At 38.0% G+C, this 13,250-nt stretch overlaps 1 long non-coding RNA gene across 1 annotated transcript in view; it reads left to right on the forward strand.

Annotated features, from left to right (window-relative positions):
* The first annotated feature begins 412 nt into the window (after window positions 1-412).
* LOC121133331 overlaps window positions 413-13,250 on the forward strand; it is a 63,313-nt gene continuing 50,475 nt past the window's right edge. Inside the window, exons 1-2 of the long non-coding RNA XR_005870166.1 lie at window positions 413-516; window positions 2,463-2,518. This is a non-coding gene — a long non-coding RNA (uncharacterized LOC121133331). The remainder of the gene's footprint in view (window positions 517-2,462; window positions 2,519-13,250) is intronic.

A 13,250-nucleotide genomic window follows, 5' to 3' on the forward strand; every position in this document is an offset into this window, starting at 1 on the left:
ACCACCAATAAGGGCCTCCTTCAGTGCCAGCAGCAGAAAATTTAATTATGCAGCATGGTGTAGCAGAGAATCCCGGGGGTGAGCATTTTCATTCCTGAGTTCTTTCTCCATAGTGGTGCCTGAACAATAATAAAATAAAAGCACACAAAGGATGGTAAGGGAGTAAGACAGAAAAAAACCAAAAACAAAGGCAGGAGGAACACTCCCAGACAAGGGCAACCAGTGCTGTGATTTCAAGGCAGTATGAGAAACTCTCCTTTTGTTTTTGTAAAAGTTTTAAAAATTTTGCCGGTTTGCTTTTAGGTTTATTTTAGCTTCCTCAAAGCAGATTTTGGAGGAATGCTGATGAAGGGACTTCCCATTTAAGAGGTCACATGCTGGCCAAGACAAACCATTTAGCTCTGAACTAGAATGAAGGGCTTGTGAGGACAGTGCCACTTCAGGTCACTGGGGCTTTGCTTCTCAGAGAGACACGAGGGAAGACAACATTATCCTTCTTGTATGCGGGCATTGGAGGTAAGTACAGAATTGGGTTCACACTTATCTGACTTCACTGTCATTTTCATGGTTCAGGGCATCGTCAGGCTGGTTTGGCTCACACTGGATGAAAAAAAAATCTCACTTAGAAACTTCCCAAGCAACAGGCTGAACAATGCTCCCCACTCCCACCATGCCATGTGGTTGATTTTCTTTGCGAGTGTGTGTTTTCTATTGCTCTTATGTCTTTGAGTGTATCTCTTCTCCCTCCTCCAATATCCCCTTGACTATTGTCATTATTTCTCTCAACCACACATTAGCATGAATATGGATGCTGTAAATGGACTCAAGAGTGGTTAATACAAAACAGAAGAGATCAGTGTAGCTACATCAAACAGAAGCATTTATGTAGAAAGCAGAAACGTGCTTTCACCAGTGAAATCAAGTCACTGATGCTGCAATAGAAGGAACCTCTGAGCATAACACACCTTTCAAGGTTATGAGAGAGGGCCACCTCTGCAATTGATCAGCACCTCACCTTTGTTATATCTTACATTTTGGTTCAGAGATGGGCTGGGTATGGGAGTTGAGGAGAGTAACTAAATGTCACCTCTAACTTCAACAGTGGAATGCAAGCTCAGTCATGAGGACTGTCTAAATATCCTACAGAACAAATAAGGAGTAGGGAGAGTCACAGAGTGTGGAAGTGGGGTGGATCCCCAAGGCTCCCAGATGATGTATATACCTCTGTAATGAGAGAGTCCCACATTCCAGCTGGTGTGGGACAGTATCCAACCAAATGGTGTGGGACAAAATTACAACCAATTCTGCTTTTCATCTCACTGACTCTTACCTGTGATTCATGAATTGAGAATATTTCATCTTATAGAAGAGAAAGATTTTTTAGGGGCAATAGGCAAGCTGGGTTTGGAAATAGATGAGCTTTCCTGTTTACTTGCTCTGGAAATGTGGTATCATGATGAAATCAGTCATCTGTTGAGTTTGTCAGAACCTCTGGCTGCCTAGATGGGTATCATTGACTGCAGAAACCCCATTGTTTATCCCAATATGCAGTTCATTACAGGCTCTGAAGAACAGGCAAAAGATTGACAACAGTGGTAAAAACAAACTCAGAAAATACAAATCTGTAAAACTGACAGAGGTTAACACGTCATGACCATCTTAAGAATGACCATCTTAAGACACATATCCTGTCTGGTGAAAGGCTTTCACATTTTCTCACTCTTGTGTCTACTAAAACAGATATTTCTGTAAGTTCCTATCTATGTAATATCCATGACTGCCACCTGTATTAAACTATAGATGTGATAGCAACACATAATTGGTTTTTCCAAGTTACCCAGTTGCTCTGTATGGACATGTGGAAGGTATTCATAACAAATACTCACTCTGTAGAAAGCAGGACTCGGGGCTTAGAAAGAATTTGAAGATGTTTGTTTGCCTTGTTACTTCCAAGTCGAACATTTGACATAACTCTTTGAGGCCTCTGTTTTCTGCCACCTGCATCTGTTGCCCTCTTCACCATGCAAAGATCTCTTGCTTGGTCAATAATATAACTAGGAAAACCTACAGTATCCACAGGGGCCATTCAGGGAAAAAAAGCCAACAAAGTGGACTGTGTTAATATTCCAAAATTCCACTGGAAGCTTGGGGTGTTTTAGCTTATATCCAGTAAAGGAACTTTACAGAGAGCTTTAATTTTGCCAGGGATCTCAATGATTTGCAGTTCTGTGACATTCTTAGAAGTTCGGCTGAGCATTTGGTGCAGGAAGGAGGCAAAATCAATTACAGGCAATTTGACTGTATTTTTATTCAAGTAAAACACAGAAATCTTGAGTAACACTGAAATCTACTGACACACGGTCATAAATCGAGCAGGCTAAGCCATGCTGGTTTTCATTTTACTTCCATTTAATTTTCTAATTAATCTCAGAAAACATTAATTAATTTTGTCTTTTTCACAGGCAGTCTGGCACCCTTGGGCCTGAAACATCGCAAATATTGCTGGCCTCAAGCACTGGTAATCAAAATTTCTAATTCATTTGAGCAATCCAGTTTTTTGCTCCTCATTTCTCTTCCTGGTATATACATTTAACATTTCTTTAACCCTTTGGCTTTGGAGGATGCTTTTAGTCCTAGGTATAGAAGTAGGAGAATCAAATGTATGCTAGGCAAGCATTCTACATGATAAGTTTGTCTAGAGCCTTCTTTATTTCTATTGTTGTGTTTGGGTCTCATTAAGCTTATTCTTTTGAACTCCTTGAGTAACACAGGCTGGCTCCAAGTAGCCCAGGTTGGCCTCAAGTTTGTGATCATCCTTCTGTTTCAACTTCCTGTTAGCTGGATGACAGACATGCAACATCTTACTCAATTTGGGTCTGAGATTTGCCCTGGAAGTAGGACTAAAATGGTGAATAGACATCTCAGGTTACAGCAAATGACAAAAGGGAAACCATAAAGGTAGAGGTTTTGGTATGGTGACATTTGAACTCTTTTCTGCTCAAGTACTTACCTAAGTTCAAAAGGAATTCAAATATATTCAGACTCTGCTCTCCACCCAGACATCCAGAAGGATAGCCTATTTGACTCATCATACAACCTTTTTTTATTTTTGTAATTTATGTATTCTTTTTAAATTTCATTTTACAATCCAACCACATTTGTCCCTCCTGCCCTTCCCTCACATACTCCCCAACCCACCCCCAGTGCATTCTTCCTCACAGGTAAGGGTACTCATAGGGAGTCAGCAAAGTTGGACACAATAGGGTGGGACAGGGCCAGACCCCTCTCCCATGTTAAATCACAATGAAATAAGCATTCAGAAAAATGGATATTGTTAAAAACTAAAATGTTAGAGTTTTGTGTTTCCCTCACATTTTTCTTTTATCATCAAAAGAACATTCATCCCACATGTTCCACATTCTGTCAAAAATAGATAAATAAGCGTGGGAGTAAAGGCGATTTTATTGAGCCCACTGCCCAGCTTTGAAAACAAGGAGAGAAGAGGACATAAACTAACGACAGCCAACAACGTAGAGTGAAGTGACTGAAGAATTACAAACATGCCCCTTCAAAATGTGCAGAACTGAGGCTGCAAAGAGAGCTCAGAGCTTAAGATCACCCACTACATTCTCAAAGGCCCTGGGCTTGGTTCCCAGAACACAAAGTGGCTCACAACTATCAGTAATTCAAGTTCCAAGGTACACCATGCCCAGTTGTGGTCTCTGAAGGGACTTCACATACATTGTGCCCATTCATACATTCAGGGCTCTCATACAAATAAAATAAAATTTAAATATCTAAAATAAGTGCCTTGAATGGGTTTCCTGGAGGGACTGTCATCTCATAAAGTAATCTTCAGCCTGACCTTTCTATACACAGCAAGCCTTGAGGATTATTTAGGAAGGCTGGATGTGGCCTTGGTCACCAAAGATAAATGACTACCACTTTAAATCTCTGTATAATCTTTTGATAAACAGGCTATCATGATATTAAAGAAAGTAAATTTATGAAATTTTAATGCAGCTTGCATTTTTGACTTGAGTTATTGTTTACTTTGAAATCGTGAAGATTCCTCCAAATCATTTCTTAGAATTTTATACATGTGCATTTGAATGTAAAATGCTTAATTAGCTTGTTTTGAATTTGACATGGGTTTAAGGTAAAAATCCCCATTCACTTTTCCCCATAAGAACAACCCAATCACAAGTTAGCAAATTAGTTTGCCATGCTTTCAAAGTTATTGACAGAAGACAGGATTACTGGATTAGTGTCAAACGACACCTTTTATGTCACAGCGATACAAGCAGACAGAATACTGTGACTTGTGTGCAGGTTCTGTAAGTCTCAGTTTTTACAGGATAGGTCAAGTTCAGGAGTCCAGTCGACGTAGACATACAGTGGGTTGTGTAACTGGATCTGGTCCTGAAGATTAAGGAATCTGAACATTTTATATTGGGCCACAGGTTGATCTAATTTGTCCCTCATAGACAGCAGTTAGTATGTTGAATAATAAAAAGATCTGCTCTTTGAAAGAGGAACTATCTCCCCTCTTCCAGCAGTGGCAAGATAAGAATAAGGAAGTGACAGTATGGGAAAGCTTTTTAAAAATAAAATAATTATGTGACATCTTCCTCTTCTTCATCCATCCTCAGTAATACCCCCCAAATTGATAACCTTTTTTCTTTTTGATTCATGAAACACACAAATACAAACCATTGAGTCCATTTTTGTTGTTCGTGTGTATATACGGTTTCAGGACTCATGGCTTTGTATTAGGTGACTAGCCATGGCTGGAGCTCATGCCTGGGGGAATCTAATTATTCTTTGTCTCTTGGCAGTTATTAGTTGCTTCAAGTACTTTGTCTATGCTTGGGATCCCATGAGACGTGTTTCCCCTTTTGTATTTGTATGTCTATGCAGTAGCTTCTAGGAGAGGCAATCTCACAGCAGGATTCCTAGTGTTTTTGCTTTTTCAGACATTTCACTCTTCCTTCCAATAAGCATAGAACCAGGGGCTGTACCCTGGCATTATCTGTTGTGGCTCTCCACAATCTGAGGATCTCTGTATTGGGTCCAGCTGTGGTTTTCTGGTGCAGTCTCCGTTTACTGTAGAGAGGAGCTTCTTTGATGAGGGGAAGGAGTACACTTACCTGTGAGTAAAAAGATAAGAGTTCGAGTGTAATTAAGAGATCACACTAGGCTAGCATTAATAGATTTTCTTCCTAAGATCCACGACTTCACTAGCCTGATGTAGTTGCCTAGGTTTTCATCACTAGGCATGATTTCCCATGTTGAATGGGCCTTAAGACCACATAGACAGCAGTTGGTTACTCCAAATGTGTGAGTATCTCCATTGCCCCTTTCCAGATATTTTGCCATGCTGGCCATTCCCGTGGCTCATAGGTTTCATAGCTTGGTAGGACTATTAGTTGATTCCTTCTCTTGGTAGCTTGTATATTACCTCCTGATAATGGAAGCTAGACTACAGGAAGGAGGCTTTCAGGTTAGATCCAGCTTAAATCATCCTCATTCTGCATCCAACATAGACAGTATCCACAGACATAAGGTCTTACCTTCAACCTCTGAGAGGCATTCAAGGCTGACAGCAATACCTATATTGCTTTTGAAGTCACTTGGACTCATCAGACCAACAACTTGAAAGGAAGATTCTCATGCCTGGTACAGGGACTTTTATTAGTTGATGTACAGAGACTTTTACTAGTTGATGATACATATGGCAGGTATTGTCATTCTAAGTGGTAATACACACACACACACACACACACACACACACACACACACACATATATATTGCGTGTGTGTGTGCGCGCGCGTGTGTGTGTGCGTGTCTGTGTGTGTGTAATGTGTATTTTCTTAGGTAAATATAAAATAACATTGTTAAACAAATATATTTGTGTCTCCTTCCTTCTCCTTCTGTACTGACCTCGATTCTCCTACATAGATGAACACCGCTGCGTTTTTAAATTTCCTTCTTCAAATCAGCTGTACCCTGATATTCCTCTTTTAAGTCCGCCCACCCCATCCAAATGGTCCCTCATACTTTCCTTGTTTCTGTTGTTACTCCATGTTGTACTCACATTTGAGAACTTGGGGCTAGGACCTAAAGATGAAAGCAAATATTTAGTGTTTGTCTTTCTGAGTCTGGGTTACTTCACCCAATAATATAACATTTCACCAGTTCCAATAATTTTCTGCAAACTTTATGTGCTCATTTTTCTTTACAGCTGAATAGTATTCCACCATTTGTAAGTATGACATTTTCATTATTCATTCACCCATTGAAGGACACTTAGGTTATATTTTCAGTTTTGTGAGGATTGGGCACACACTGATTTTCAGAGTGGCTACACCATTGTGCATTCCCATTAATAGTGAATGAGGTTCCCTCATTCTCCACAGCTTCACAAGCATTTTTCTAATTGTTGTTTTGATGAACTTAGCCATTCTGGTTGGGGTGAGATGAAATATCAGAATTATCTCTAATTTACATTTCCTTGATTGATAAACCCTCTTAGATATTTAGTGCTTCTTAGTTATTTTTGTTTTTACTGTCAAGAATTCTCCATTCAGATTACTAACCTATTGTTTAATTGGGCCATTTGCTTCCTTGACTCTTTGTTTAAGTCTCGGTATATTTTTGATATTAATTATCTGTCAGATGTATAGATGACAAAGATTATGTCTCATTTTATGAATTTTTTCTCCAATTAATTGTTTCCTTAACTGTATTGAAACTTTATTTTTTGAGGCTCTATGTACCAGTTGTTAGTGTTAATTCCTGGTCAAATGTAATCCTATTCAGAAAGACCTTTCCTACATCTGTATCATGTAAGGTACTGTCTATGTTTCCTTCTAGCAGTTTTAGCATCAGATTTCTAAACTGAACACTTGGAGATAATTTTTGTGCAGGTTAATATATTATGGTCTAATCTCTTTCTTCTATATGTGTATAACCAATTTGGCCAGCACCATTTATTTTGAAGATACTGTCTTACCTTCTTTGTAGTGTATGTTTTTTGCCATCTTTGTCAAATATCAGATAACTATAGTTGTGTGTACTTATGTTTGCATTTTCTAGTTTATTCCATTTGTCTACATTTCTGTTTTTGTGCCAGAACATTATGGTTTTTATGAATATAGCTCTATAATATGTCAAAGAGCCTGGAATCACAATGCCTCTAGTGTTACTCTTTTCCCTCAGGATTGCTTTGGCAACTGGAATCTTTTTTGGTATCATCTTAGTTCACTGTGTCTTTTGGTTGATAGGGCTAAGGCTCTATTGATCTTATCATCATAAAGGACTCTCTTAGATTTATTGATTCTTCAGATTGTTTTCCGTGTTTCTATTTAGTTGATATCTTCTGTGATTTTTATGTTATTTCTTGATGATTCCTGGGTTTAGGTTTGGATAGGTTTTGTTTTTCCAAATTCTTGAGTTGCATCATTAGGTCATTCGTATGTGTTCTTTCTGATTTTTTAATGTAAGCACTTAGAGCTGTAACTTCCCCTCTTAGGGTTGCTTTTAATCCGTCTCACAGGTTTTGTGGAGTTGCATTTTCCTTTTCATTTAGACTATTTTATTTTTGCACTTGATTTCTTCTTTGAGACAATCTCCATCCAGTAATGAGTTGTTTAGTCTAGATGAGTTTATATAATTACTAGAGGAATAAACTCATGTTGGGGCCTAACCCCCACAGGGTCTCTGAGTTGATTGTCAGCTGATAGCCACAGGTGCATCCTGTTTTCTAGTCCTGGTTTACTGCCTCCGCATTGCCCCACCAACATCAACATCTAGCAGGAGGAAAACATGATCTCTTCCACAGTTTTTCTACTGTGTTGTAAGACTATATATAAGACTGCTCCTAGCTGGGCGGTGGTGGCACACGCCTTTAACCCCAGCACTAGGGAGGCAGAGGCAGGCAGATCTCTGTGAGTTCGAGGCCGAGCTGGACTGACAGCCTCCAAAACAATACAGAGAAACCCTGTCTTGTAAAAACAAACAAAACAAAACAAAAGACTGCTCCCTCCCTCCCTCCTACAAGAAAGAGACCTCTTCACACTTGCAAAATAAATACACTTCTTAGTACAAACAGCTGGACATCTGGTCTTTCCTTTCCTGATACCTCGGAGTTGCTTGTGGTGCGGGCACCTCAAACCCAGACTTTGGAAACAGACCAAGATATATGTAATGCAATAAAAGCATGCCTAAGAAAATAAACTAGCAAAAGAAAATGACAGCAGTATGTACATACTCTTCAATAATAACTCTAAGTAATAGTGGCTTCCAATCTCCAATCAGAAGAAAAAGGTTAGCTGAATACATTGAGAAACAACATCCATCTATCTGTTGTCTGCAAGAAACTCAGCTTTAAAGATAGGTACTATCATAAAATGATAGGATGGAGAAAATACTCTAAGATAGTAGGATGAGGAAACAAGCAAGCCTGGTTATGATAATTTCTCATAAAATGTACTTCAAACTAAAATCACTCAGAAGAGACAAAGAAGAGCACTTCATTTTCATTAAGGAATCAATTAATCATCAGGAAATCTTTGCAATACCAAACATATACACACCAAACAATGGTGCACTCATATCATAAAAAGCTTACTAATGATATCAAGGACACAGATGAACACAAACCCAACAAGAGTAGGTGATTTTGGACAGTCTACTTTCTTCAATAGACAGGTCATTTGGAGAAAACAACAACAACAAAAACAGAGAGGCTTTAGAATTAACTGATATATTGCATCAAGTGGACCTAACAGACATCTACAGATTATTCCACCCAAACACCAAAGAATCTACATCCCATTCAGCAGTATATAAACGTCTCTATAACAGACCACATGTTGGGACACAAAACAAGCCTTGATAAATACATCAATAATTGGAATAATCTCATGTACCCTGTCTGATTATTGTGGAATAAAACTTAAAATCTAAAGCGCTTTTCATGTTTAGATATTTTTCTCAGATCTTTGCTCTTGTTTAACTATAAATGGAGGTCAAAAGTTATCAAGTATTTTCTTTCTGTATTTAAAAAGATACCATTTTTCTTCTTTAGTCTTTCATGGGTAAAAATCAATTTTCTGGTAGTAAATCAACTTTATTCGCCTGGAACTTTCTTTCTAAATTTCATATTATGCATCTCTGTAGTTTATGAAATGGGTGATATAGAATTGTGTTTTCTAATATTTCATAATTTTTACATTAATATTCTTGTGTGAAATTGGCTTTGGTCATTAGTACCTTTCAGTTTGAACATCTGGCTTAGAATGCATGTTTCTCTCTCTCTCTCTTTTTCTACCTTCTGGAAGCATTATAAAAATGTGAGGTAGAATCTTCTGCAAAGATAATGTTTTATTGTATTTGTAAAGTGTTAGTTTTGTCTTTGAAGGAGAAAGAGAGTAATTTGAATCATGAGGTGTACTTCATTAAATTACTTTGGAATTATTCACACTCTCTATTTCTCTATGAAGTTGCTTTTAGAAGTTTTATTTTCTAAAACAGTGTCTCCTAATTTTTATAATCTTCTGCTTTCATTGGGGTTATTCTCATCTTTCTTCATTAATTCTTAGGCCAAATAATTTATTCATTAAATTTGTCCATTCTGTGTTTAGCTCATATTCAAACCTACCACTTTCTCTTGAGACTGTAACTTTAGTTACAGCCCATAGATAATTACTATTTTTAACCACCTTTTTATTTTAATTTTCTAATCCCCTTATGATTTACTCTCTCACTTGTGAGTTATTTAGAATCTGGTTTTCAATTTCCCATTATGGGGGCCATTTCTAATTATCATTTCTGCTATTGTGTGTTGCCATTATTGTATTGAGGTTTGTCTTGGAAAGGCTCAATGACAAGACTCTTCTGATATTTTTGAAGCTAGTTTATGTTCTAACAGCATAATAATTTCTGTACTTTTTCAGTAATTATTATTAAAATGACTTGTCTTCGGTCTTTATGCAGATTCCTGCATATATCTCGGAGATCATTTTAACCTATAGTATCAAGTGTTTCACATCTTAACTTCTTATTCATTTTTCTTATCTTGTCCTATAATCTGTCACCATTGGAAAGTGTACTCAAAGTTTCCCATCAACAAGGAAAGTGAATCTATTTTCCTGTGAAGCATGTCAATTTGCATTTTACATATTTTTGTTTATTACTTACCATATTGTAACATAGAAATATTTCACTACTCTGGATTAGTTCATTATTACCTTGCTAATATGACTTTTGTTATCAATGCATATTTGATCTGAAATTAATATGATACTCATAGCATTTTGGTTAAGGGACGTTTGTTGTGTCTTTTTCCCTTATCTTGATATCTGATTTTTCTATACATTTACTACAGATAAATACACCTCGTAAATAGAGAGCATGTTTTTGTCTTCATTTTATTCTATCTTTTAAAATTTTACTTGAGAATTCCATATGTGCATATAATGTAATTTGATCATATCCACCCATTATCACTGCTTTATACTTACAGAGGGCTCCTTCATCCTCTTTCTAATTTCTGTTTTAATTCCTATCCTAATCTTTACTTGGGGATTGACTCCACTGATGTCTCCTGTGGTCACTATCTTGTATAGAATTCAGTTTACTTACTATTTTTATTATGAGAAATTACCCTGCCTTTATCTCTTCTGCTTATCATCTGGATTGGTGGAAATTTTCATTCTGTTTTCTCCCTACCATTTGTTTGGAGGAAATTATTCTTCCTGTGCCCTTAGTTATCCTTAGGAGCAATGGCCCTGCTTCTGCATAGTGAGGAAGCACAGCTTGTGGGGGAAGGCCACTAGATCATCTATCTGTGCACCATTGTTATTCCCATGACTAACAGTTACGATAGAGTGCATGTACATGGCATAAGCTATTCCATCTCTTTCATTTTCTTCCTTTCCAGTCTGCCACTGTATCTTCTCAGGCCTGCTATTCTATGTCCGAGTCAAACCATCTACTGTGCTGCTTTGAGCCTATCATGCATGTGAGAGCTTGGGTTTGTGGTGACTACTGGCTCACCTTCTCATCTGGGCAGGGAATGGTCAAAGTTACATTATCAGCAACCCACCCAAAATTTTCTGAACAAGAAGTGCATAGGATGACAAGGACTACACCTATGACATAAGATTATTACAGTGGTGGCTGGTGTGGTAATGTCCAGTAATCTTTTCTTCTAACTGTACTGAGAGGAGGAGCCCATGGGAACTCTGGAGATGGTCTATGAACTCATGTAGTGTATCTTTTCCATGTACTCTGCAGCTCCAGATGCAGAGAGCATAAGTCAAGTACCTTTGCAAAAGAAAGTCTCTGTGTGCAGGGCAGAGGGGAGTTAGTGACAGCTCCAGTTCCGATCCTTCTGGAACTGCTAAACACCAGCCAGAGTCAGCCAGAGCTAGGTCTTTTCTGCCAACTGTAAGCCTGTATGAATCCTCTGTGCTTGGACTCCCATGAAACACTGCTGGACTTTCTTAATTATGGCATAGCTCATTTCATTCTACTCAGTCCTCCTTCTTTCTCCTTCTGTTTATACCCAGGTCAGCAGACCTGACTTGGTGGTGCCATGATCTCTGTCTGCCTCATATTATATCCTATTTGCAGTCATCATCACCAAAATACTTCAGATCTTTACAGCTTTACCATAGGATGTACTTCCCAGAGGACCAAATCTCACACACACAGTCACCATACTGAAAGAAGTATCTTCCAGGTAGGTTCAAACAACTTTACAAATGTTTACAAGGTGACGACCTGTGAAAAATTTGATGAAAATTGCACATATAAAGAAAAAATAAATAAATATGTTGCTCCAGAAGTATTGCCCACAACTACTAACTAATGGAGTAGGTAAATGACTGGTCAGACACAGCTTCCTAATTCCTGGGGAAAGGTTGGCTGCTGGTCCTTTCTTTTCTTTTTCATTTCAATATTCATATTCACTTGCTTCTATATCATAGCTAGTTCACACAAATAGAAAGTCATTGAAAAATTTAGGAAAAAATATAGGAAATGGATTTTAAAATATTGCATTTTTACCAAGTTATCTATCTACTTAGAGTCTGACACATATTGAACTTTTTTATTTGTTATTCTTCCTTTATTAAGAATATCATGTAGAACTGGGCAGTGGTGGTGTATACCTTTTTTAAACATTATTTTTATTTTATTTTATTTTATTTTATTTTAAATTAGAAGCAAATTTGTTTCACATGTCAATCCTCGCTCCCTCCCCCTCCTCTCCTCTCCCTTCTCCCTTCAACCCTCCCCCAACCCCTTCTCCAATCCCCACTCCACTCTCCCAGGAGGGTGAGGCAGGAGTGTCATTGAGGAGGCCTAAGCATCGTTTGGGGCCTAAGGCAATAATTCAGCATTTAGCCCTGTCATCCAGATAGACTTTGGGAGCACATATTGAATCTTACTATGCTTCCTCCAGATATGGAACGCATTCCTGTGACTTTCCCATATTCTTTGATACATATTAGGGCACAGTTAGATCTTTTACTAGATCAGATTTCCTACATATTATCGTTCCTGGTGGTGGAGTTTTCTTGTATTTGCTTTTATAATTTTCAAGGACTTATTAGTTTTGGACAAGCTTTAGGTTTATTGTAAAATTGAAGATGCAGACATTTTCTACATATGCGCCCTACACTGTACAGCCTCACTACCAATGCTCTCTATTAGATTAATACATTGATCCAACTAATGAGATGTTATTGACTTGTTGTTATCAATTATTGTCTGTAGATGACAATAGGATTCCTGCTTGGTGCTGGATATTGTGTGCTTTGGGACATGCATTCTAGTGTCACACAGAATAGGAACATTTCTACTCCAAAAATCTTCTGTGCTCTCATATTCCTCCCCTTCCACACCCCGTGACCCTCATCAACCAGAGATCTTTTACCATTTCTTTGTATTTTTTGACTTTTAGGAAGATTGAACCAGGGTAAGAATAGAGGAGAAAAAGATGGGAGATAGCAGAAAAGAGGGAGCCAGTATAAGTTGGAGGAGAGATCTGACACTAGTGAGATCTTCACAGATCTACAAGAATGACACCAACTGGCATTAAGGATACCTTAAATGCCCTCCCATGATAATGAGAATGATGACTACCTTATATGCCATCCTAGAACTCTCATCCAATGGCTGATGTAGGCAGAGGCAGACACCTACAGCTGTGAACCGAATTGAACTCCTGGAACCCAGT

This window comes from Mesocricetus auratus, unplaced genomic scaffold, assembly GCF_017639785.1.
Source record: "Mesocricetus auratus isolate SY011 unplaced genomic scaffold, BCM_Maur_2.0 Super-Scaffold_100021, whole genome shotgun sequence".
Lineage (NCBI taxonomy): Eukaryota > Metazoa > Chordata > Mammalia > Rodentia > Cricetidae > Mesocricetus > Mesocricetus auratus.